Source organism: Dryobates pubescens, chromosome 21 (genome assembly GCF_014839835.1).
Source record: "Dryobates pubescens isolate bDryPub1 chromosome 21, bDryPub1.pri, whole genome shotgun sequence".
NCBI lineage: Eukaryota > Metazoa > Chordata > Aves > Piciformes > Picidae > Dryobates > Dryobates pubescens.
Window position 1 is genome coordinate 18,206,243 of NC_071632.1, and position 24,843 is coordinate 18,231,085.

The 24,843-nt window shown below is 42.6% G+C and overlaps 1 protein-coding gene across 1 annotated transcript in view; it reads left to right on the forward strand.

Moving 5' to 3' along the window:
- The first annotated feature begins 1,370 nt into the window (after positions 1-1,370).
- Positions 1,371-24,843, forward strand: part of ADCYAP1R1 (ADCYAP receptor type I) — a 126,479-nt gene continuing 103,006 nt past the window's right edge. Inside the window, exon 1 of the mRNA XM_054171340.1 lies at positions 1,371-1,800. The gene's annotated coding sequence lies outside the window, so the exon portion shown is untranslated. The remainder of the gene's footprint in view (positions 1,801-24,843) is intronic.

A 24,843-nucleotide genomic window follows, 5' to 3' on the forward strand; every position in this document is an offset into this window, starting at 1 on the left:
GCTTCCACAGTAGGAAGAGGAACAGGATCCATACCATAGCTGCTGTGAAACTCCAGGGTAATCAGAGGAACCTTGTCAGCAGGCAGCTGCTGTTACAGCACTGGTCTGAGAGAATTTGGGTGAGAATTTGGCATTCAGTAAGATGGGATGATCTAGCAGAGGGCTCCTCTGCACCTGTCATAAATGTCACACTCCTTTAGTGATCTTTTCCAGGTCTGGAGAGCTTTCACCTGAGTGCTCCTGTCTGCAAAAGGGAACAGTGATGGGATGATTTTGTGTGTTTACCTTGCAGGGTACATGTGCCACCCTGCTCTTTTGCAGGTACAGGTCCAAGGAACCAGATGGACATCCCTTCTTATCTCACCAACCATCTCAGCACTCTCTGCAGCTCCACTCCACTGGTTTTTCAGCAACAGGTACTATTTCTGTGATGCTCTTGCAGGAACCCTGTTGCTGTGTAGCTCTGAGGCAATGCAGGACAGTGCAGATGCTGCTGTTCCCGTGCAGTCACTTCCTTTCCTGTGTGCCTGTGTTTCTGCTGTGAGAGGGGAGGAGATCCTTTCCATAAGCTCAAAGGGCTCATTCTGGACACAGGCCACCTTCCTGCCTGCAAACACCATCTGCAAAATGATGCTTCCAGGTGAAATTCCTGCTCTATTTCCCCTCAGTTCCTCTCCCTGACAATCCAGCTACTTTATCGCTTTTATTTGCAATCAACTCTTCTGCAGAGAGGAAAAATTGCCTCCTTTCATCCTCCCTGCCTCAGCCCCCTCTTCCTTCCAGCAGAAATGCCATCCTCCCTCCTGTCACCCTGTTTTGCTGACCTTGTCACACTAATTAAAAAATGAAATAAAAGCTCTGGGACAGCAGGAACGGTGCTTAGGTGACAGAGAGAAGAAGGATTTGGAAGAGGAAGGAAAAAGGGGGAAAAATGAAGTATTCGATTTAAGAAACTGAATTTGAATAAACCCCTCCTCCCGCTTCTCCTCATTGGTTTCTCTTCCTTCCTCCATATTAATGAGAGTAGCCGAAGCAAAGCTATTGGTTCCATCTCCCCTTTCCTTTCCCCAGGCACTTAGGGGGAGGAGATGTTTGCATTTCTCCGCAGGACCAGCTTCGTTTTGCAGAGCATTGTCTGGGTATGAGAATCACACAGAGGGAAACACAGGGACGAACACAGCACAGCCTTGACTCGCAGACAGAGCATCTGCTCCAGTCTGAGCACCCTTCTCCTCACCCACCCCACCTCCTACTTCCCAAACACGAATAATTGCCCCTAAAAAAGAAAGAAAAAAAGGCAAGGAACGCAACCAACCAAACACCACTCTCCCCACCCCCCCTCCGCCCCCCCAAAAAAAGAAAAAAAAAAGAAAAAAAAGGGGAAAAAAAGAAGAAGAAGAAGAAAAAGTTTGCAAATCTCCTGCTTCCCGTCTTGCTTTTGGTGGGGTTTTCTGGTTGCTCTTTTTTGTTTGTTTGTTTAGCGATGGCAAATTCCTTCACGGCCAGGACTTGGCCCATCCCCTGAGCAAAGGCAGCTTGGACATGACCGGCAGGCGAGGGAGGAGGAATTTGGATTCCCTTCGGAGGCGCCGACCCCTCCTCCGCCCGGTGCGAACAAGGCGGGGGGAGCCCGGCTCCGGCCGCTCACTCACCCCGCGGGGAGCCGGGGCTGGACCACTTTCTGCCGGGGAACGGCTCCGTGTACCCCCGCGCCTGGCTGCGACCCCACCGGCACCCGCCCCGCCCCGGCAAGCCGGGGATGCAGCATCTCCAGTACCGGGACGGATCTCTGCTGCAATGGTAAGTCTATTCCTCCGGCCTTTCCCCCGCGCTCCATCCCGGTTAGCATCCTCCCGGCTCCCCGGCCGGGAGGGGGGAATGGAGGGCAGCGGCAGCCGGGCTCTGCCCCGCTCGGCCCGACCCTGGAGATGCCAAAGCGCCGTTACTGCAGCCGGGGAGGGAAAAGGAGCAACCGGCTTGTCTCAGAGTGACATTGATTTACTGGCTTTCTCCTCATCTTCCCCACGTCCTGGGAATACTTCTTTTCGGGGGGAATTGCATGCAGGATTTCTGTCTTCCGCCAGAACTGCAGGCTCTGAGGATGCGTCTGCGAGATGGTTTTCCTTCTTTTCAAACCCATACATCTCCCTTTGCAAGTGGTGACAGGTTAACGTGCTCGGTATGGAAATCACGTCTGGTTTTAACACAATATGGCTGGTAAATAAAACCTGATTGCTAACAGACCCGGTGCTGCTGTTGGCATTTTCGAGCTCAAGGCTCCCTTTTGCAGTTCTGCGTCTTCACCTGCCGCAGAAACTCTGATTCACCCTTCAAGCAGTGCACTAGGACTTCTCTATTTGTTGCTGTGGGGTAGTAGTAAAAATTGCCATTAATGTGCCTTTGACCTCTGCTTGCACGCCTCAGTGCACTTGTCCTTATCAGTATACGAACAGCTGGTTTTGATAATACCATCTTTATGCAAAGCACATCTCAAGTCGGAGGGACAGCAGCATACAGGACAGACTTTACTGCTGTGCTGCAAATTTAACATGTGAACAGTTCAGGTATGTATTGGAATCCAAAGAGTTTACAGCCAGGGAGAGAAAGATAATGAAGTATGCTGCTCAGGACTGGAAAACGCATGAGAAAAAAGAGAGATGTTTAGTGACATGCCGGTGTTTATGGCTAGATGATCATCCCACTGATGTAGAAGCAGGTCTGGAAGAACTCCCTGGAAGTGAGTGATTTTTTTCATTGCATCTGGTAAACAGAATCTGTTTTTTAGACTGAAGAATATATTGGAGTCGAGGCAATTCTAATAACAATTAAAAATATTAACCCAAGTAAATAAGGCAGCAATGTGACCTGATTCTTTCCTAGAGCATTATTTATTGCCACGAGTCTTGTGTTTATTAGTTGCAGTGCAGGTATTGGACTGATAAAGGAATATGCCATGGAACTGAAGAAGATTTTTTGAGAGTTATTTTAAAGCCTGTTCAAGTCAATAAACAGTGAAGGGATTTTTGTTTGATGTTATTTGTGTACACAGCCATCTCGCTGGTCAGGTACAGCGGGGAAACGTTTCCATGGCTTGCACATGATAATCAAAGGGAGTGGATGATTAGTTAAGGTTACTGTCAATGAGAGCATGAAGGCAAGCTCCATAAAGTGGTGTTGGTATAGCTACCGAGAAAGAACACATTATACAAGCATCTATATTTAGCTGATGCAAAACACACTGGAGCTATCTTGAAATAAATTGTCCTATAGGATGGGGAAGGCAACGCTGCTCCCATTTGATGAATAATTAAGGAATGCAATTCAGTGCAACACTGACAGTTGGGTTGAAGTTGATGCCTCTGTTTGTGTCTCAGTTACAGTTCTGGGGTATGGTCTGCTACCTTTTCCCCCCCGTTTCTACGTGCTGAGAGCTGCTTTGTTGTTCATTCAAGACAGCTACAACTGATCTGTTACTGTACCAGCAATCTGACTCAGACATCGCAGAGTGGAAGGTTTCAGTGGTGGTGTTTTCTCCAGCTGAAGGCATGTGTGCAGGGACTGGAAGGATACCCATTGGTACTGAACAAACTCCAAGGTCAGGGAAGGTTTTACCTCTGACAAGTACACATATTTATCTGCAAACAGGGAGCTAGCTTCGCGATCACTCCTTGGCTTTAGCCTTCCATCATTTGGTGGTGTCCCTGCAAGAAAACAGGAGGGCTTCTTCCTCCCTGTAGATTCAAGATGTCTGCTGTTTGCATGGTGGTGCCATAGCCGCATGTAACTCTCTAGAGCTGCTGTTGTTGGGGTATATGTGAAGCTCATAAACATGAAGGCAGAACCTTTGTTGTGGGATGCTAGCAGGGAGAGAAAACCAGAGATGTCTGAGATTGTGGGCTGCGCAGTTGATCATGTTTGGACCTTTGTTCATCACATTTCTCTTCATTTGGCTGACTGAGCTGGCATCCTGGTGATATTTTTTCTGGGGTTGAGTTCCATATGTGCCTACGCCTTTGATAAGTTGAGACCCGTGTCCCCAAGCTGATTCATTTCAAAGTAGCAGATTTTGTTTTCCTTTCCTTCCGAGCACACTTAGTACAAACAGCCTAATTCCTAAATTAGCTCAGATTATCTTTTAATGAAACCAAAATACTTGAGTTAGGAAGCACTGAGAAAAAGTAAACTGAGGACAGGATCGTGCTGTAATTCATATCTGGTGGGAAGTCCTGCAAAAATACCAGGTCTTACGGTTAGTCCTGATGTAACAGAGGAATTATTTACTTGCCATCCCATTACTTGGTCCAGAGAGCACAGCCTCAGCCTTTAAATCACTAATGTGCATTTTTGCATTGGCTCATGTTGCTTTGTTTCCATTCCCTGTCCTCCTGTCTCATCCAGCCATCTTGGATCACCTGTGTGGACAGCAAGGGGAGGATTGGGTAGACACTGCTGTCAACAGGATTTTGGAGTGAGTTTTGCAGAAATGGAAGAACTCTACTGAAAGAGATATAAGTGCACCAGTGAGGAACTCCCTCTTTTTTCCCCTATTTGCAACCCTCAAGTCAGCTTTGCCGATAAGGTATCTTCAGGGCTAGCTGCAACATCACTCCGTGTCAGAGTGCCCCTGCTACACATTATATACAACATCTCTTGATGAGACGTTATTCCAGTTCCCTCAGTGATGAACTTGTTCTGGTCTTGAGAAAAGCTTTGCATGCAGGAAGGTTTTGGTAGTTTTAAACAGCTCTTAATAGGTATCAGAATTCCTGTGTCTGTGGTGCCCAGTGAAACACTGTTTGGATCATAATTGAGTGGGCACAAGCATATGGGTAGAAGATAGGCAGACTTCTGCTTCACAGCAGAATGTTCAGTCCTCACCCCATAGCTTCCTTGACTTGCATTTTTTTTTCCTCTGCCCACTTTTTGCTCTCTCAATTTAGTGATCTGCCTTTTTAGGCTTGAACTTCTATCTCCACAAGACAAACTAGGAACTCCTTCAAACCAAGCCTGGTTGTTCAAGTCTTGTTTATGTAACTCACTGCAGTTCATTGATTGGATCCCCATGCAAGCTGATGGGTTTAGCTGGATTAATAATTTCAAGGCAGAACTTCTTAGGAGGTGCTAAATCATTTGATCTCCTGAAGAAGAGGTAGAAGCATCATCATGCAGAGCATTTAAAGCTAACATGACTCTTGTGTTGAGGAGTATTCCCTTGGAAGAGTTCCTGAAGGAATACACAGAGGCAGTTGCAGGGCTCTTGTTTGCTGCTCTGATTCTATGCTACTGTTGAATCCAAATTGTTTGGAGATAATCATCCCATGAAATGAGCTGATTTGCATTTGTCATTAGGTTTTACCTGCCCTGGAGGCATCCTGACGGCCTCCCTTCTGCTCATTCAAGTGTCACACTTTACTCTTGGATGGCTTGAGGTAGGACTATGTTCTGAAGCTGCTCTGATCTATTTATTAGACAGATTCTTTTGAAAACAATTTTTAAAAGGTGTGAAAAGCTCTGATTAATAACAACTGTCTGAAAAACAAAGCCAAAACCCCCTCCAACAATTAACAGAACATTTCTGGGTGTTGTTAGCATAATTCACAATTCCCTCTAACATCAACAGAAGAGGAGATAAATATTTGTGTAGCCTAATTCTTCTTCTTCTTCTTCATAATCATTATGGCAATAAGAATAAAACACTGTGACCTAGTGGGAATATTCCCATCCAAGAGCTGCTTGACTGAACATGCCACATTAAACTTCTGCCACACATGTTAGCAGGTTTGTCCATCCAAGTGTTGAGGCATTTCACAAAGAGCCTCAATCACAGTGGCTTCTGCACCCCATTAGAGATGGCTGGGTCGTGGCTGCTCAGGAGCTGCAAATGGAAGGATAATTATAGTCTCTTATCTGTGATTTGTTGGACCTGCTAAATGGAGCTGAGGGTTAGGGCAGGAAAAGTCCTTTTAATCTGTGTGGTGGGTTAATAGCCTAGATTTTTTAAAAAGGTTTTTGTTCCTAAATCCCTCAGAATGTGAGTTTTGTTACTTTCTTTTCCTGCAAGGGACTCTGCATTGTTCTATCTGATTGGATGGGATTCTTACAGAAAAAAATGCCTTACTGAAGGGAAATGTAACAGAGTCAAGTTGTTTTTATGTGGGAAGTAGATGCACCATTTGGCCCCTCTCTGAGGAGTGAAGAAGTTATTGATTTCCTCATTCCCAAGGTGAAAACTTGGCCCCAAAAGAATCCCTTGGTGAAACTATCATTTGTTTAGTGTGCAGGAAGGCTTTCTCGCTCGGGAGACATGTTTGGCAGGCTGGATGAGGTTCATCTACTCTCAAGCACATGAAAACAAGATGGCTACATCCAAGCTGATGGCTCCATATCACTATATTGTAAGTGGAGAGGGTGGCTCATCTCATCCTGAGGTGGCTCAGATGCCTCACCCTGTGGGGGTACTTGCAGCAGCTGGCTGCAAGAAGTATACATCCAAAGTCAGTGAGATGAATCCTTCCATGGCATATCAGAGATAGTCCTGTGAAGTGCAATCCCTCTCTTCCTCCTATCTTTCCTCAGGGAGAAGACTGTTTTGGTCTGTTTGTTTGTTTGTTTTGGCTAGCTCACCATAGCAAGAGCAAATTGTGAGAGATGTTTTCTGAAAAGCCCAAGACTTCTGCGGTGATCCCCACGACTTCCTCACACACATCGTGCCTTTGTTCAACCAAGAGCAGACCTCAGCCTGTCCCTTGCAGGGAGAATTCATGCCACATGTCCCAGGCAACAGCCTATCTGTTTGTCTTTTATTAAAATGATTCATTGATTGTTTTAAATCTCAGAGGCTTCCTCAGTGTATCGATGCTTCCTGCCTTCAAAGCGTGTCCAATTACTGCAAGAGGTTTGTCAACTGAAGGTTAGATGCAATTCTGTAGATTGTGGGGCTATATCAGCATAAGGACACATCTAGGACAGCTACATGATTCTCTGTAGGCAGAAGCAAGCTTGCTCTTCCTGTTCTCCGAGCCAGCCAGAAGCTGTGTGATGTTCCAAGTCTGGTCCAACATACACTGCTTGTGAATAGCTATGCTGTAAGCTGCAGGGAGATGGAGATAAATGCTGACCAGACCTCATTAGCTTAGGGCTGACACCCCATGAAATACATTCTGGCCAGCTTGGAGCACTTGACATGGTTTGAATTAGGTGACCTAAAAGGCAGCTTTTCGCCATAAATCAATATTTTCTTATTATAATGCATCAACCCTTTGTCCTATGCTAACAAAATCCCCCAGTCAATTGATAAATGGATTTAGCTAACACCTTCCTCCTTAGCTGTGGCCTTTAAAGATATCTACTTAAATCCAACTAATGAATAAAAAAAAAGAAAAAGAAAAAACCAGGAATCTCTAAGAACCCTGATATGGAGGCTGGAATGGACTGGAATTACAGCTGTGGTAGCAAGAGATACATTTCTCCACACTGGAAAGAAATTGCATTTATGTTTGAAAGGGAGTTTAAAATAGCTTAGATAGCCTTAACTATTAATTCATTTTCCTGGAATGGGAAGGCTTTATTAAGCCATAACCTTTCTGTTTCTACTCTTACTGTCACATTTCTGAATGAGGTTTATATAAGGTTGGATCTTTCTTTTATTATTGTAGCAAAAAAACCCACCCCTAGAATGTCACATTCATGGTCATAAGTAAAAAGCATTTCCTTTTAAAAAGGCAATTTTTTTGGCAATAATGGTATTTATATAGAACTCTAAATCCTTAAATTGATGTAGCTAGTACCAGGAGCCAAATATGTGCTTGGGCTTAGTACAGATGTAAGATGTTGGACACACAACAGAACTTTCCCCCTCAGAGTTGGCCTAGAAACAAACTATATAAAGAAGCCAGCACAAATGCATTACATAAAGGCCCAAGTTAAAGTTAGTGAAGTTACTCATTTCCTGTGTTTTAGAGAGCTGGGTCTTTGGATTCGTTCCAGGAGTTTTGTGCTCTAACTTAAGATGCAGAGGAGATGAGAGAGCATCAGAAATACCGCAGATGCTTAAGCTCTTCATGACTAAGGCTGTGAATGTGTCACAGCTGTCACTGGAGCCTTGGATGCCACAATCCACGCTCATTCATTCGAGTTGCATGCAGTTTGACAGCTTGGATGGTGCTTTTGTGCTAGTGAATGGGTTAGTTAGCCGAGATGATTATGTACAGTGGGCTAACAGCTGGGACAAACTTCATTAGAGAATAGTACTTGGTGACTGCAGAGGAGAGAGCAGCATGAAAAGCCATTATTAGCCATATTGAAGTTGTTTCTCTGCAGCATTCAAATCTCTGGACACTGCTCTGTATTCTCTAGCCTTTGTTCTATGACTTGCTCTTTGTACCACAGCTGGATGTAGTAATGATGGTCATGGAAAAGAGTCTTCAGAGATTACTAAAGTCTGAATGTTATTCAGAAGAGGAGAAGAAATGAATGTCACAGCTTTTTTGGTTCCTTCAGCAAGTGTCCTCTTGACAGATTTTCACCTCTGGTGTTCAGCTAATTCTGTTTCCTCTGTGTGGAAGACTTGCAGGTCTTGTTTGATAAGATAGCTTCTCTCATGCTGAACAGAAGTGGGCTTCATCTTGCAGATTAAGACACCTAAACATAGGTGTATTTTGAAGTGTCTACCTACATCTAAGTGCATGAACTCCTGTTATAGTCAGAGGAGATTTAGGACATGATTCAGACACCTCAACATGTGTTTTAAGTGCCACCTGAGATTCCCCAGCACATCTAGTATCAACTAGGGATGTGTAGGTATGATGGTTATCTACACCATCACTTTTACTCTCTGCATGAGGGCAGATAAAATACCCCAGGGTATTGGTAACTCCAAACCCCAGTATTTAGACTACTGATTCTGGCTCCATCTTGAAGCCCAGTTAATGCAGATAAATATAGGCATCTAATATAGAGTGATCTATGTAAGTCCTTAGCCTGAAAAGCCTTCAATAAATGCCATTGAGATGGTTTAATCTGCAGTCTAAATCCTGTTCTGGGTTTCTGATCCCTCCTGATTGTTCAGAATGAGACTAATCAAAGCTTGGCTCCAGTGTTCCTACCACACAGACAAAAGTTCTGGTGGTTTTCACATATTCTCATGCAGGGCTTGGCAATACCCTCTGGTATTGCTGTCTTGAGATAGAACAGTTAAGATACCAGGCCACAAAGGTATAATTACATTGCAGATGTATCTACTTAGCTCCAAACTATTCCTGGAATTATTTTCCTTGAGGTAGCCTTGAGATTCACTCGCTTTTCTCCAGAGTCAGCTACCATAGGCAGCTCCTGGTCATCTCATGACTGAATAATCCTGACAGGTGTTTTTCTCCCTGTACAATTTAAGGCTGAAGTATTCCTAGCCTGTCCTTCATCTTTTAGTAGATTGCCTTGACCAGCTCACTACTCCATGCTGGCTTTCTTGCTACCGTAGACATTTTCTCTTCATCTGTCCATCATCACTGTCCCAGTCTCAAACAGAGGAAAAGGTTAATCCACAGCAGATGTGCTGGGGTCATATCTATGACCTTGCTTTACTTTCCTTCTGACAGCCTGAGTAAATACTCTCACTTGCTCCTAACACTTCTGGGTGTGCAAGACAGCGCTCTGCTCTTGCCCAGCATTCTCTCCCCTGCAACTTCTTAGAGTATTTGGTCATGACTCACCAGCTTCAGTTTGGAGCTTTTCCTTGTGATTTCTTTCCCCAGCTTTCTTGAGATTTAGCCTCCTTGAAGTTTTTGCATCTTTAATGCAAAAAGACCTGTCTGCCCAAGTTCTCTAGTGCTGTTGGCTGCCACCTGATTGTCCCAGTTTCTACAGACTCCCTTGTTTGGAATGAGGAATGTCAGCTACACACCTGCTTTGGAGAAGGTCTGCGTTGCTTTTCTTGACTTTCTGGCATGTTCTCTGTCTCCAGGAAACATAGAGATGGGTCCAAGGTGATTAAAGGAAAGCATGACCTATTTAAAGCAAAAACTCTTCAAAGCACCAGGCACTAATGTCATGTTGATAAGCCCAGCTTCTTCAAGTTCTTCTGAGCAGCTCTGTGAACATCAGTTCAGACAACCTCAGCTGTAACTCTCTCTGAAAGAAGAAGTTGTGGGTTTATTTAATTTTTTAATAACTTTTTAAGATCCATTTTATCTATAGCTTCCTGATCTGGCAAAATAGGACTCACATATTCATAGCAGAAAGAATAAAGCACTCTCCAAACCTAGAGAGTCCCTTTTGGCTCCATTGCCTTGATTTGTAGTATCATAGTATCAGTCAGGGTTGGAAGGGACCACAAGGATCATCTAGTTCCAACCCCCCTGCCATGGGCAGGGGACACCTCACACTAGATTAGGCTGGCCAGAGCCTCATCCAGCCTGCTATTAAACACCTTCAGGGACAGGTTCTCAACCACCTCCATGGACAACCCATTCCAGGGCTTCACCACTCTCATGGGGAAGAACTTCCTCCTCACGTCCAGCCTGAATCTCCCCAACTCCAGCTTCATTCCTTTCCCCCTAGTCCTATCACTACCTGAGATCCTGAGAAGCCCCTCCCCAGCCTTTTTGTAGCCCCCTTCAGATACTGGAAGGCCACAATTAGGTCACCTTGGAGCCTTCTCTTCTCCAGACTGAACAGCCTCAACTCTTTCAGTCTGTCCCCACAGGAGAGGTGCTCCAGCCCTCTGATCATACTCGTGGATTTAAAATGTCTTTTTCTTCTGATAGCTCATTAAATTGACCTCTTGCTTTCCTTCCCTGTGTTTCTACTGAATTAGGGCAACAAGGGCATAATTTAACCACTCTACTATTCCCCAAGAGCTCCTGAAGCAAATCCCAAGAAAATCATGTATATTCTGTAGCAATTCCATGTACACCATCAACTGCAGTGGGTCTGACCTCTTGTCAGATCTATTCACAGCATTAAAAGGTTTACTGTGTGCAAGGTTATGTAAAATATGAGCATGAAAGCAACAATATGAGAGCTCAGCCACCCAACTTAGATCAGGCAATTTCTGAGACATCACTGTTTTCTTAAAAGGCGAAAAGGAAGCTCCCTGAACATTAATGTGCCATTCATTTCTTTGCCGACTGGAGAAACTCTCACCTGATATTCTACTTAATGAACAGACAGGCTGTTCCACGCTGCATGTCACACACTGAAATGTCAAAACTGTAAAATCCTTTCATTTAAATCAGAGACTAGTGGATTTTTTTCAGACAATGTTATGCAATTTGAGGAAATTTCCCTTTTGCTTCTGTTTTAAGTACCTGCTTTAAATAGAAAACATTTTTGTATCTGCAGATTTCATCGAATCATAGAATGGTTTGGGGTGGAAAGGAGCTCTAAAGGTCATCTAGCCCAAGCTCCCTGCAGTGGGGACAGTTTCAACTAGATCAGATTGCCCAGAGCCTCCTCCAGTCTGATCTGGAATGGTTCCAGGAATGGGGAAATCTACCAACTCTCTGGGCAACCTGAGCCACCCTCGGTGTCAAAAATATCTTCCTTTCCTCTAGAGGAAATCTCTCTTTTAGTTTAAAACCATCACCCCTTATCCTGTCACAACAGGCCCTGCTAAAAAGCCATTCCCCATCTTTCTTAAAGGCTCCCTTTAAGTACTTAAAGGCCACAGTAAGGTCTCCCTGGAGCCTTTGAATTTCCAGGCTGAACAACCTCAACTCTCTTAGCCTTCCTCCACAGGACAGGTGCTCCAGCTCTCACTGGGTCCCAGCCCCTTTCTGTGTGGGACTAAGCTGCTGTTTATTATGTGCTGTCTTCACAGGTGGTGGTGTCCAGGTTTCAATTTTTCTCACCCCAAAGCAGATAGCTAAAATATTTTATATGAATTGGGCATCCTTTTTGTCTCCAGTAGTTATCTGGGGAGACTGGGCAGTGATTGCTGTGAATGAGAAAGGTCAGCCAGGCAAAATGATCTAACCAATTTAAATGAGATCTACCCATCTCATCTCAACTGACCAGACTGCAAAGAATATGCAGGTGTGTCTGTCTGCATGTCCAGTCTAATGCATAGCATTCTCATTAACAGCATGTTCAAACTTGCATTTGAGAGATTTGAGAGACTTAACTCCAAAATACTACAACTTGTGATGGTTGGGCTGGCTCCAACTTGAAAATTTGCTCTACACTTTCTGCTGTGTCCTTGTCATTCCCAAATGCATCAGCCTACTCTGCTACTATTTCTGTGTGTCTCTGAAAAACCACCAGTTTTAGTGCTTCAGTGTACACATTTAGCCTGGATAAGGTGGAAGATCAGAGCAGAGATCACAGCCTTTATTACAAAACACAATGTGCATTTGTATCAAGAATGACAAAGGTGAAGGAGGCAGACTTGAAGCTGGCAGAACCTATCTTCTTGTTTCACATCTTTGCAACTGCCTTCTAACATACAACAATCTCCTTTTTTCCTCAAGACTCATCTCAGGGCTTGGCTTCCTTAGTTGGTGGAGAAACTTAGATCAAAATGCTGTCCTGTCATCCTCCTGCATTGACTTTCAGCACCTCTAAATATTGTATTAACCTTTGTGGCATTTTTTTTTTCTCCTCTAAGATCAAGAAGGCTAAGAAAAATGACTAATGTAAGGGAACATGTAGGAAGAAAAAAATCTAATGTGTTCTAAGTGGAATTGGTAGCAGTGACATCATCTGAAGATGACCTTAGCCTCCAACAAAAGCTAGTCCCTAAAAAGGTATAAAGTCCTCCATACTCAGTGAAATGTACCATACTGATTTACCATTTAACAGTCAAATGAGGAAATGAGTAAACAAATGCAGATTCCTCCAAGGGCTTTCTGCTCTTTTATGTGCTGTGCTTGTTCAGTACCCTTTCTGCTATGTGACTTCTTTGTTCAGTTGGGATTCAGGCTCTTCTCACCAATGTCCTGACTTCAGACTTCATTAAGATGGGAGCCATGGCTGGCAGCTCTGTATTTTCATCCCTGCCTTTACAAAATGTTCTATATGAACATTTATTCTTTATTGTCTGTATCAATAGATGAATAGATCACTGTCTTTTTAGTTACCCAGAAGCAACAACACAAAGCAGGCAAAGTATAGTGTTAGGGTTGGAAAGGACCTCAAGGATCATCTAGTTCCAAACCCCCTGCCATGGCCAGGGACTCCTCATACTAGATCAGGATGCTCAGAGTCACATCCAGCCTGGCCTTCAAAACCTCCAGGGATGAGGCTTCTACCACCTCCCTGGGCAACCTGTGCCAGTGTCTCACCACCCTCACGGTGAAGAAATTCTTCCTAACATCCAATCTGAACCTACCCATTTCTATTTTTGTTTCCATTTTTGTACCCATTTCTGTTACCTCTCTTAGTTTCCCATGAACAGCTTTGGAAGAGCTCTGATGTCATGTTTTGCAATGAGCTAGGGGAAGAAACCACTGCTGTTAATGTCAGCAATGTTGAAATGCTTGTCAAATGTATTCTTCCCCCTCGTTGCAACTTGGCCTTACTACAGTGCCACTGAAATCAATGAGAGATGACACTGATTTCTTAACATGTCTCTCAGCAAATATTCTGCCAATGTTCTTTGAATTCCTTTAAAATAAACCCTTTAAATGAATCAGTCTGTGTACTGAAACCTGTTTGTTCATTTGGTGACTTCTTCAATGTTGTTGCTCCAACAGCCATGAAGCTCCAGTGCAAAAGCACAGCATCCTGCACAGAAGACACCTGGAGAGCTTCCAGTTTCAATAGATTTCTACAAACTCACTGGCAAACATTTGTCAATTGCTTAGGGTTTGCAGTGCCCTTTTTTGGTTTCATGATAGATAACACAAATTTCTGTTGTCTTTTCAAGAGAAAACAGATCTCTCTTGGTGTGGAAGAAACTGCTTTTAGCAAGATCTGGCCAGTAATGGTGCATTTACTTGGCTCAGCAGTGGCATGAATACCAATTAGACTGGCAATGGTTAGGGAAACAGATAATCTTTTACACTGCTGTGATGGGAGGAAACCAGGAAGAATCTGCAGTAACCTGGGAGAATCTGATTTCCAAATGAGTTGCTCTCTAGGCAACATGTAATAAATAAGGGATTTAACCAATAAAGGCCAACACCACAATTCCAGACAATGCTCAGGGAAAGTCATGGCCCAGAGACTGTTCTCACTGGCAGTTTGGATGAGGTTGTTGTAATTTGTGGTAAGACAGCAGGCTGGGTGAAAGTGATGATATGTTACTTCACCTGAGGGCCAAGGAAGGGTCCCAGAGCTGATGTATTTAGCAATATAGTTGTAATATTAAAGTCCATTTATTTTCCTTCCCTATGCTATGAAACTGCCATTGGCTACTCAGTTCAGTTCCTTGAGCTCCTTCTTATCCACAAACAAGCAGCTGACAAAACACTACTGATACAAAGCTGAGTGATGAATTTAACATAAAAGCAAAGGCTCCTGGCTGGCTGGCCAGATAGATTTTTTATCTTGGTAGAGGGTTGCTCAGTGGTTATTGAATTTTTGTCATTGACAGATGGATTCACTGTAGTCCAGCTGTTTACTTGGATAGAACAGCCTTGCTTTTGGAACTTTTAAGCCTTTTAGGTCTAGAGGCTACACAAAGAAGAGTTACAGAGGACCAGATTAAGCTTTTACACAAGGCAAAGGAAAATAGAAGACACAGTTAAGAGATTATCAAACTTTATACACCATTCCCACATGGCATCTTGAAAATGGCCACTGTATTTGAAAGTCTGAAGACATTAAACAAGGTGCATGTATTCTGTTGGCCTCAATGCAAAAAATAAAACCCCAATCCATACTTCTAAATTATAGTGGGGAGGAACTGAGGCATAGCTGAAAACAACACCACAAGTGAACAGGCAAAAAAGTTCTGCCTTGTGCCTCTCATGTTCTCTAGCCTCTGTGCTATTCTAGGTCTCCTGGCAGAGCTGTTGGACTGCAGAGGGAAGTATCTTAAGGCAAAATCTCTTGGCTTAGTCATGACTGTATCCTTTGATATCTCATCTTGTGCTAAGTCTGGACTATGGGTTTTCTGGAGCATCAGAGTTCAATCTCCATGTGAAGTAAATATTCAGCTGAGACAGAGCAGGCAAGATCTCCCTTGGTGGGCGGACTTGATCCTCCAGAGGGTTGGGAAGTGTGCTGGAAGGGAGAGTGGGCTGCACATCAAAGAGCCTGTATACTCAACTTGCAGATTCCTAGGAAGTTGTTTCCTTAGTGACAATAACAACAAGAACAATTTTAGAGTACTCTCTTCACGTCTGGTTTTCAGTGGTTTAGCGATGTTCAGAAGTCAGAGTACAGCTGGTACATCTCTGCAGAAAGGATTGGGGGAGGGTTGTTTGCATTGCTTTTCTCTTTTGTAGCTCAGACTGGCACATAAAAATTCTTGTTTATAATAGGGATCTGTCTTAATGCTGTTGACATTTTTTTTCAAATCCACAGACACCATAGGAGGTGAGAGAACAGATCTTGCTGAATTAGGAATGTCTGGCAAATGGTAGCAAGCTGGGATCTGATTCTGTGATAATCTCTGCCTTGGGAGTGTTGTGGAGCATGTAAAGCAGACACACCTTTAAGTCTACCCAACTCCAATGAGCAGGTACTGACCAACCATCAAAACAAGGCTTGAAACAGGAAAGTAAAACAGAAACCCAAGCCAAACCAGAAACAAACAGCAGAAAATTGTGTTGAAGAAACAAATATTGACATAAGCCATCAGCCTTCATATCTGCCTCTAAACACAGTAGGTTTTGAAGGCAAATTTTGGAAGGTGATTTGGGGGGGTGGTGGGAACAAAACGAAACCAAACACACGGAATTAGCTGCAGATTGGGAGTGCTTTAGCAATGAATGTTTGCTGAAGAAACCCAGTAGGATGAACACCCACTCTGCCCCTGAACAATTACAGAGTCTGAGCACAATCAGAAGAATTTATCTTCCCAGATACCCAAGAGAACAAGACTGGCTGAAGCTGACAGAAAAAACCTGCAGTTTGGAAACTGGGGGAGGTCACAAGGTGCTAGTGAAGCTGAGGGATAACAAGGGAAAAAGGGAAAGGACTTGTGAGTTAGGACAGAAGGAAATCCTAGAAAAAAATGAAACAATAAAGATTGTACTAAAGGGCAAAAGCTATTATGTCTGAATTAGGAACACAGTCAGCGTGGGCTTCCTCTTTAACCAAAGAAATGAGTAAGGCACCTGTAAAGAATGCCTGAAGTGAAAATATGATTCATGCAATGGAGACTCTTTTGATTAACAGTAGAAGAAGTTTAGAATATCTCTGCTTATAGTTTATAGGCTGCCCAGGGAGGTGGTGGAGTCACCGTCCCTGGAGGTGTTCAAGGGGAGATTGGACATGGCACTTGGTGCCATGGTCTAGTTGTGAGGTCTGTTGGGACAGGTTGGACTTGATGATCCTTGGGGTCTCTTCCAACCTTGGTTATACTGTGATACTGTGATACTGTGAAATGCTAATATTTAACTGGGAAGAACTCCTGGTGAGCAGGAGCAGTGCAGTCACTCCTGGAACCCTTTATGGTACTTTCTTTGTCCAGGACATCTGTCACTTGCAACCTTTGACCAGATAAAGTAAGAAGTAGTCCAAGCAATGTGTTTGGGACCCGTCCAAACTGGTCCAGACATTAAGAACACTCTGTACATGGCTGAGAGTGAAAATGAAATAGTTTAGAATGATCTTTATATTCCTTTTCACACCCAATTGTGACTTATTTATATTTTTCTACTTTTCTGCTCAAAATCTGCAACAAAAGTTTAAAGGCATAGCCTAAAACTACCACAACATCACTTAATTACAAATCAAATTCAGTATCAGAAGGAACTTTAGTTTTCCTTCCTCAGTCAGGGCAGTGAGGCTTAGAGCATTGTGTGTATGTCTACCTGTCTGAATGTTTTTGTTTGTTTGTTTAATTTCTGCTCAGTTCTGACACAGTGAATCAGAATTGCATTATGAATTGTGGTAAAGTAAACCAGAATGCATCCTGTGACATAGCCTAAGACAGCAAAATGGATTTTTAAATAGTAAAGTATATGTCTACTTAAAGTCTTCCTGTAATGCCTTCCTCATTTATCAAAAGCAATTTCCAAGCTGTGTCTCCCAAGTCAGTTACCATCAACTTTTCTTTTTCGGGGTGGGAAAGAGTTAATAATGTAAGTGATGAACAGAAATAGAACTTACGATTAAAATACACATTGGCCCTTTGCTATTTTAGCACTCTGATCTGAACCATTCATTTAAATGGAAATCCCTGACAACTAAGCAACAGGGTTAGTTACACTCAAAGTCCTGCTTTGGATTATGTGTGCTGATATCCAGATTTTACACCAGTGGTTTAGAGGCACGTTTCAGTCTCTCTAGTGAAATGTTCCTGCTCTTACACAATGACTTTTTTTCCCCACCAATTCACCCTTGTTAAGTGGCTCCAGCCTAGACTTGAATCTTTATCCTTTCATCAAAAAACCTCATCAGGTTTGACTCAGGATTGCTGTCTACAGCTACCTGAAGGGAGGTTGTAGCCAGGTGGGGGTTGGTCTCTTCTCCCAGGCAACCAGCACCAGAACAAGAGGATACAGTCTTAAGCCGTACCAGGGGAGGTTTAGGCTGGATATTAGGAAGGAGTTCTTCCCAGAAAGAGAGATTGGCCATTGGAATGTGCTGCTCAGGGAGGTGGTGGAGTCACCACCCCTGGAGGTGTTTAGGAGGAGACTGGATGAGGTGCTTGGTGCCATGGTTTAGTTGATTAGATGGTGTTGGGTGATAGGTTGGACTCAATGATCTTTTCCAACCTGGTTAATTCTATTCTATTCTAGGCTAGTCTATTTGATTCGATTCAACTCTGAAAGTCATGGGTGATAAAACCTGAGATTACAAACTGTACTCTGCATGTGTATTTTACATTAAACCACTGGGTAGTATCCAAGAAAATGACAGTGATATTTTCTCAGCCTCAGCCTTCTGGGCTCCTTCGTGGGTGAATGCATTAGAGCAAAATACCAAACCAGGAATTAAAAGATTTACTAGTTCAACTCAGAGAAATCCCACGTGGGATGCCAAGTGATATATTGGTTGTTTATTAAGGAAAGAGGAGGTAAGGAGGTTGAAGAAAGAGAACCACAACAAGAGCTTCACAAATCAAACTGACTATGCTCCATTTAGTGTGCATGATAAAAATACCTTGATCAGTTAGCAATTTGAGGAGAATTTGCTGCATATTCTTATTAATATAATAATATATTCTTAAGAATATATACTAACATATTCTTACTGGAATTTTTTGTTTGTTTGTTTCCTTTGTGGCACTGAGTTATTTTAAAGCAATCATATATATAGTATATATTATATATAATCATATAATCCTAGAATCATGGCACTTGGTGCCATGGTTTAGTAATCATGAGGTCTTGGGTGACAGGTTGGGCTTGATGATCTTTGAGGTCTCTTCCAACCTTATTGATTCTATGATAAAGACTGGAAAAGACTTATAGGATCATCAAGTCCAGTCCAACCATCAACCCAACAGTACCACAACCACTAAACCATGCAGTATTTTGTTTTAAAATTCTGACCATTTTCCTTAGTAGCTTAAAGACAGCACTGAATGCCACCACTCCTTTGCAGAACATGAGCCAGGCTTAGTTTCTGTAAAACCTGTGATTATTGCTCATCAAGGAAGGCTTTGTGACCAGTTCGAGCCAAGAGAGGCTGGATAAAATGAAACAATCCAAAGGACATCTAAATCCAAAGGTTGTTTTTCATCTAAATGGGTGGCATGCACACACCCAAAATGTGCAAAATATTATTTGGGAAAAAAAAAAAATTATTCCTTGCCTCACACAACATTCTCATTTCTGAACCAAGCAGTCCTCAATAAAATACCCAGTTCTTTGGGCATGTCTAATGGCAGCCAAGCTGTACCCCAGAGAGTCCTCCAGTGCATCACACAGCGTCTGTGTAACATCCTTTCCAGACTCCATCACAAAATTCATTCTCCCTGTCCAAAAACAGCCTCACACTGTGCTGGCTAGAGGTTATCAGGCATTTTGTTTTACCTGCTGAGAGAGGATCATTCTCTTCCTTTCCCTTATGTGTCTCTGCCCTGGCCTCCCCAGTGAGTTACACTTTTCAGAACAACAAACAAACTCATCCCATGCTTCATTTACTCCAGCTGGCAACAAACTCCAGGGACAGAAGTGAACTCTGGGATGAAAGGAATGCCATAAAATGTGAAAATGTGAACTCACCTTTACTACTGCATTTGGAGCATTTGGGGGGTTTTGATTGGCTGGTTGGTTTCAGGTTTTCTTTGGTTTGGTTGATTTTGGTTTGGAGGTGGGTTTTTTTTGTGATGTTGCTGTTGGGTTTTTATAGTTTGTTTGCTTGGTTGGTTGGTTTTGTTGCTGTTTTTTAACCTGCTGCTTCAAGGGCAATGCTGGTCTTTGCTGCAGGGTATGCTCCCAGGGGATAACAAAAGAGCATGAGCTGCCAGTTCACCAGACTGGGCTGTGACAGAAAAGAAATGCATAGGTAACTCAGAGTTACTCTGTGCTACCACTACCTAGGATTGCTTTCAGGTTTAAAATCACAGATATCTCAGAGGTTGTCAGGCTATTACTCCATGCACAGATGTATCCTTAAAATTTGACCTATGTTTTGCTAGCTGACTCTCATATACCTCTGGTGGTCTCTCCTTCACTTTGCTCTCCTGGTCCACCTTTAATTCTCTATTTTACTAGGGATAAGAAAACACAAGAAGGCTACTTGCATGTAGCTCGCTCCCATCTGCAAGTAGGAGGGTTATTAATAATGCAGCCTGCAGAAATGAGGGCTTTGGGACATCTTTATTTCTCATCTTAATAAATTGCATCCTTTGGAGGCTGCTGAAGTGAATCTGCCAGTTCTGCACGGCTTTAAAGCTTTTCCTTTCTTGGGTTGTTTTTCTTTTTAAGACATTTTTGTTGAACACTGACTAGGTCCTGTGTTGCAGTCAGAAACTCACCTGTGAAGCTATGCCTGCCTACAGCAATATTACTGTAGTTATTTGAGGAGCTTAGAAGAAATCCTCTCCATAAAGCATATAAGGGAATTAGGGGAATAATGGAGAACTGTTGCATTATACACTGTGGTGAAATTGTGAAACCTTTGGCCAACATTTCTTTCTCCTGTTGAGTTTCCAAAGAGTCAATGTTTCACCCCCACTATGCTTGGAAGGTACATGATGATGATCAGTATGATGGAATCATACCAACACTTTAAGACTGAAGATTTTAAGGCCTCAGATTTTATTCAAGGTCTGGGTTTTTTTTTCGGCACCTCATCTAAATAATTTTTGCTTTCCATGACTGCTCCACCTCCCTCTCAAGGCACTGTTTCTTTGGTGCTCTTCCTGCTGAGCTTAATTTATGTATTAAATTAATAGAATTTAATACATAAATTAGAATGGAATGGAATGGAATGGAATAGAATTTAGACTTGAGAAGTGGAAAGTAAAGGAAGGGAGCTTGGAGCAATAAGAAAAAGTTTCTGCTGCTGAACACTTCACATTATTTGTCCTTAATTTGCTGCCCAATATAAGATGCTACTAATCAATTGAGTGTATTTTTGGCATAATTGTACTGTTTGGCTGATCATTTTTTATGCTGTGTGTCTCAAATATATATTTTTCCCTCTTTCCTCTCTCTCTCTCCCTTTTCCTGATAGAAATAGGAGGCAATTCATCTGATATTTTGAGATACATAATTTAGGATGATCTAACTTGTGCTCTGAACATTACTGGCTGTGTTGGCTGTGTCTCTCAGTGACTCTACAAGGAATCTGTAGGAATCTGTAGGAATCAGCTCAGTTTTAGCACATTTTGAGGAAGCAACTCTCATCCAGGGCCCTGAAAGACCATCCATGAGGAAGAGATATTTTCACCATGTCTTTGACATATGAGTCAACTATTTCAAAGTGGGTAATGGGCATTATACAGAGGAAAGGGATTTCAGCCTGAGTGAATTTACATCCTTATACCGTAGGTTTTGCTGGTATGCCTGACAATAAAACGTCAAAACCAACCAACAGAAAGGAATAACATTTTGATTGTCTTCTGGACCACATGGGATATTCTAATTCCACATGATTTCTAAAGGAAACTGGGAATCACCTCAAATGCAGCTGCATCTGATCTGATGACCATCCTGTCAATTTATAAACCTCATCACCACCTCCACAATCAGGGTTTGTATACAATTGTCAGGGTTGGAAGGGACCTCGAGGATCATCTGGTTCCAGTCCCCTGCCATGGGCAGGGACACTTTCTACTAGATTAGGTTGCCAGAACCAAATTTGTTCATATCTCACCTGAACAACCACATCCAAGGTGTCAAACTCCCCTCCCTCCCCTTTTTATAGAACCCTTTGACTCCTGCTCACACAGCTTCTGCATTTAAGAATTCTTCTGTAGTGAATTGGAGCTCCATATCAGTAAACCCAATGCTGCAATGGATGCAATTGTGTTTGTATTTTGATGCCTCTTGAATTAACAGAAGACAAGAACATATCACATCTTGGCCAAAAAAAGTTGTGCATGCATGTGTTATTTATGCGTGTATGTATGTTTGTATTAAACTGGCTTGATCCTAGGTTGCTCAGATCTTCCCAGGTATTAACTTAGAGCCATTTTCTGTCATCTTAGAGGGCACCAGCAGGCAACCTTACCTTCTAGAGTTGGCATATGGAAATCCTTGGGCAGACCATAAAAGTCATATAAAACCAGTCAATTTTAATCACAGGCTGAGAAGGTAGTTATACAGGAATTAATCACTTCCATTATTATTATTTTTTCCAGGAGCAGCAATGTTGCTTTATTTAGAATCACAGTGAAGCAGTGGTGAATGAATCAAGCTCAATATTTACCTTATCTAGATTTTAGTTTTCAAGAAGTAATCCCTGTAAGAAGCTTCACTGTTGTAAGTCATTGCTCTTCACACATTCTTAAGGCATTTGGCACTCTGAAATGTGACCTCAGCTAAGGCATTGTATAAGCTCTGAACTGTATCTTGGGAAATTAGTTTTATAGTGTGGAATAATCTTACAGTGCTACCCAAGTTGTTAGGATTTCCAGCTTTTTCAGGAGGCAAACCATCTAGAGACAAGCTAAGACAAAGGGCTGAAAGGATTGAGATTATCTGCAACTTTCTCATCATTGTGCTGTCTGATATGTCCTTGCTTCATGAGACAGTGCAAAAGCCTTTGTAATGTGCTGAAAAAGAAAAGAAAAAAAAGAGGAATCATCCCACATTTCCTCTAGATTAATTTCTTTCTGTGTCAGACCAAAGGTAGGAGGCTTGGTGTGAGTAGGAGCTTTTTGCCAAGGCCTTACCTTCTTCTGCATGTCCATGTGTCTAAGCTACACTCACTCTCATCGCCTACTACCAAGGAAAGCTCTGCAGCCTTCTCTGCCTCCAGGTGACTGGGAAGCAGGAGAGGCCAGGAACATGTTGCATTTTTCTCATTACAGTTTTTTCCTGAGAAAAGAGTTCACTCTGTGCTGTAAGGTGGCTGGATGGGAGCCATCTCTGAGTCAGAAGCCATGCGACTGAAGCTTTGTCTATCAGCACTGCAATAATCCAAGGCAGAGAAATCAGTTTGTACAATATTCACATTATAGAGAATCCTCTCAACATCCTAACCTTTTTTTTTTTTGATAATCCTTCCCTTGCTGGAGGGCACTTCCAGGGCCCCTTTCTGCTGAATGTCTGAAGCTTTGCTCTACCCATCTTCACATCCCGACACTGACTTTAATTTCAGTTGTTTTTCTTCCTCCTTTGTTTATACTTCTGGTATGCTTAAAGCTGTCTCTATTCAACACTGACTCTTCTAAGCTAATCAAATTGGTCTTCTGCTTTATTAGCTCTTTGTTTGCCAAGATGAGCAGCACGGTGTCCCAGAGCAAGGCAAATCTGTGCGCTGCTGAGGTGAATGGCTCATCTTTTGTTCACCACAGAGGGAGCTGAGGGAAGCTGGCCTGGATATAGCTATTTCACTTTTAGACAGCCAGATTTATGTGACATGAATTCCATCCCTGGTGTTGCAGGAACATGTACTGTGGAAGGTCCTAATACTGTCCAAATATAATGAGTTCATTAACCACAAGATGGAATACAGCTGGACATACTTAGACTGAGCTGCAATACAAAAGAAGGACAATAGGAAGTGTGGGTGGAAGAGAAAGGAATTATGCAACTTGCTAGTGCTTATTTGGTGAATTAACCTCCTCTTTTCATGCAGGAATAAAACCATTGAAAGGAAAAATAAATATGAAAAGACATTTCATCAATGGGATTAGCATGACAGTGTCTGACCTAGAGCTGCACTTTCCTGCTCTTAATCTTTCCTATGGCTTCAGTAGGTGTCTGCTTAACATTGATGCTGTTGATCAGACATACATCCAGCCATGTAGGTTCAAAGAACCTCTGATGGAGGTATAATGGAGTTCTTAGGAGCTCTTATGTTATAGTGAAAAACAATAGTTCACCTGTAGCCAGGGCAGGAAATGCAGACTACAAGTCAAGGAAAATGAATTAGTCAAGTAGGTCTTGTAAAACTTTGATCTGCCAGATCAAGAATATATTTTACTGGTTGTGGATAAATGATTTTGAAGGACTTTGCCAAGCAGCACTTAAAGCTCTGCTGGAATGGAGCAGCACGTAGTTACCTTTATGGTCCCACATTAGCTGCATATTAGCTATGAAGCACTGCATACATCACAGATGCTTCAAAAGGGTAATTGACCTGCCTGTGAAGATAAAAAACTCACACCATTTTTCATTCTACCTAACAATGCTTCTTAAATGCATAGTAGTTTATAAATATTTCCCTGCAACTGTATCTGTGGTCTTTAACTTAAAAAGTCGTGCCATTTCACCAGGTCTCTGGGGATGTCAGCAGCATAAAGGCACCATAAATCTGATAGATGACACAATAGGGAAAATAATGCCAATCAAGGCAAGAATTGCTGGATGAATTTTATGGGTGATGTTATATGGGAAATGTGCCAGGAATAGCAATGCTGTGCACAGGGAGTAATGCTTTGCATTCCATAATTTCTGCTTTCAAAAGTCTATAGGTGCTGCAGGTCCAAAGATAAAATAGAAAATCATGTCCTGTGGATGACCTATCCACTCATAACCATCTGAACCTTTAGAAAGGCTGAAGCAACAGTTCCAACAAAAGCTTTCAAAACCATTTTAATGTCAAAACGCTCAGATATCCAGAACTGTCCTTTAGATGTCAGTAACACTCAGTGGTTTACAATATTCTTTCAAGGGTGAAGCAGCCAAATCTGAAGAAGGATTGTTATATCATGAAACTTTCTTATAAAAGGCAGACATTTTAACTGGGCTTTGTTTTAAAAGTGAAGAGTTGGTTAGTTTCATACAGGAAGTCCCAGAAGGGCAAACATTTTTCAAAGCTCAAGAGAGTCTGGGATTTAAGATCACACATGTATGAATAGTTGAGATAGAGTGGATTTGGGTTTTCAAAGAGTTTTTGATCATGCCCTTACTGAAAGAAGATTCTACCTTGGAGCAGACATAAGATGAAATCAGAAGTGCTGAGTGCTTCAGACATGACTGATTTATTTAACATGTTTCAACACATATATTGGCCTATGGTAACTCGAGCACAAGACCTGTGAGGAGAGGCTAAGGGAGCTGGGGTTGTTTAGCCTGGAGAAGAGGAGGCTCAGGGGAGACCTTATTGCTCTCTACAACTACCTAAAAGGGGGTTGTATACAGGTGGGGGTTGGTCTCTTCTCTCAGGCAA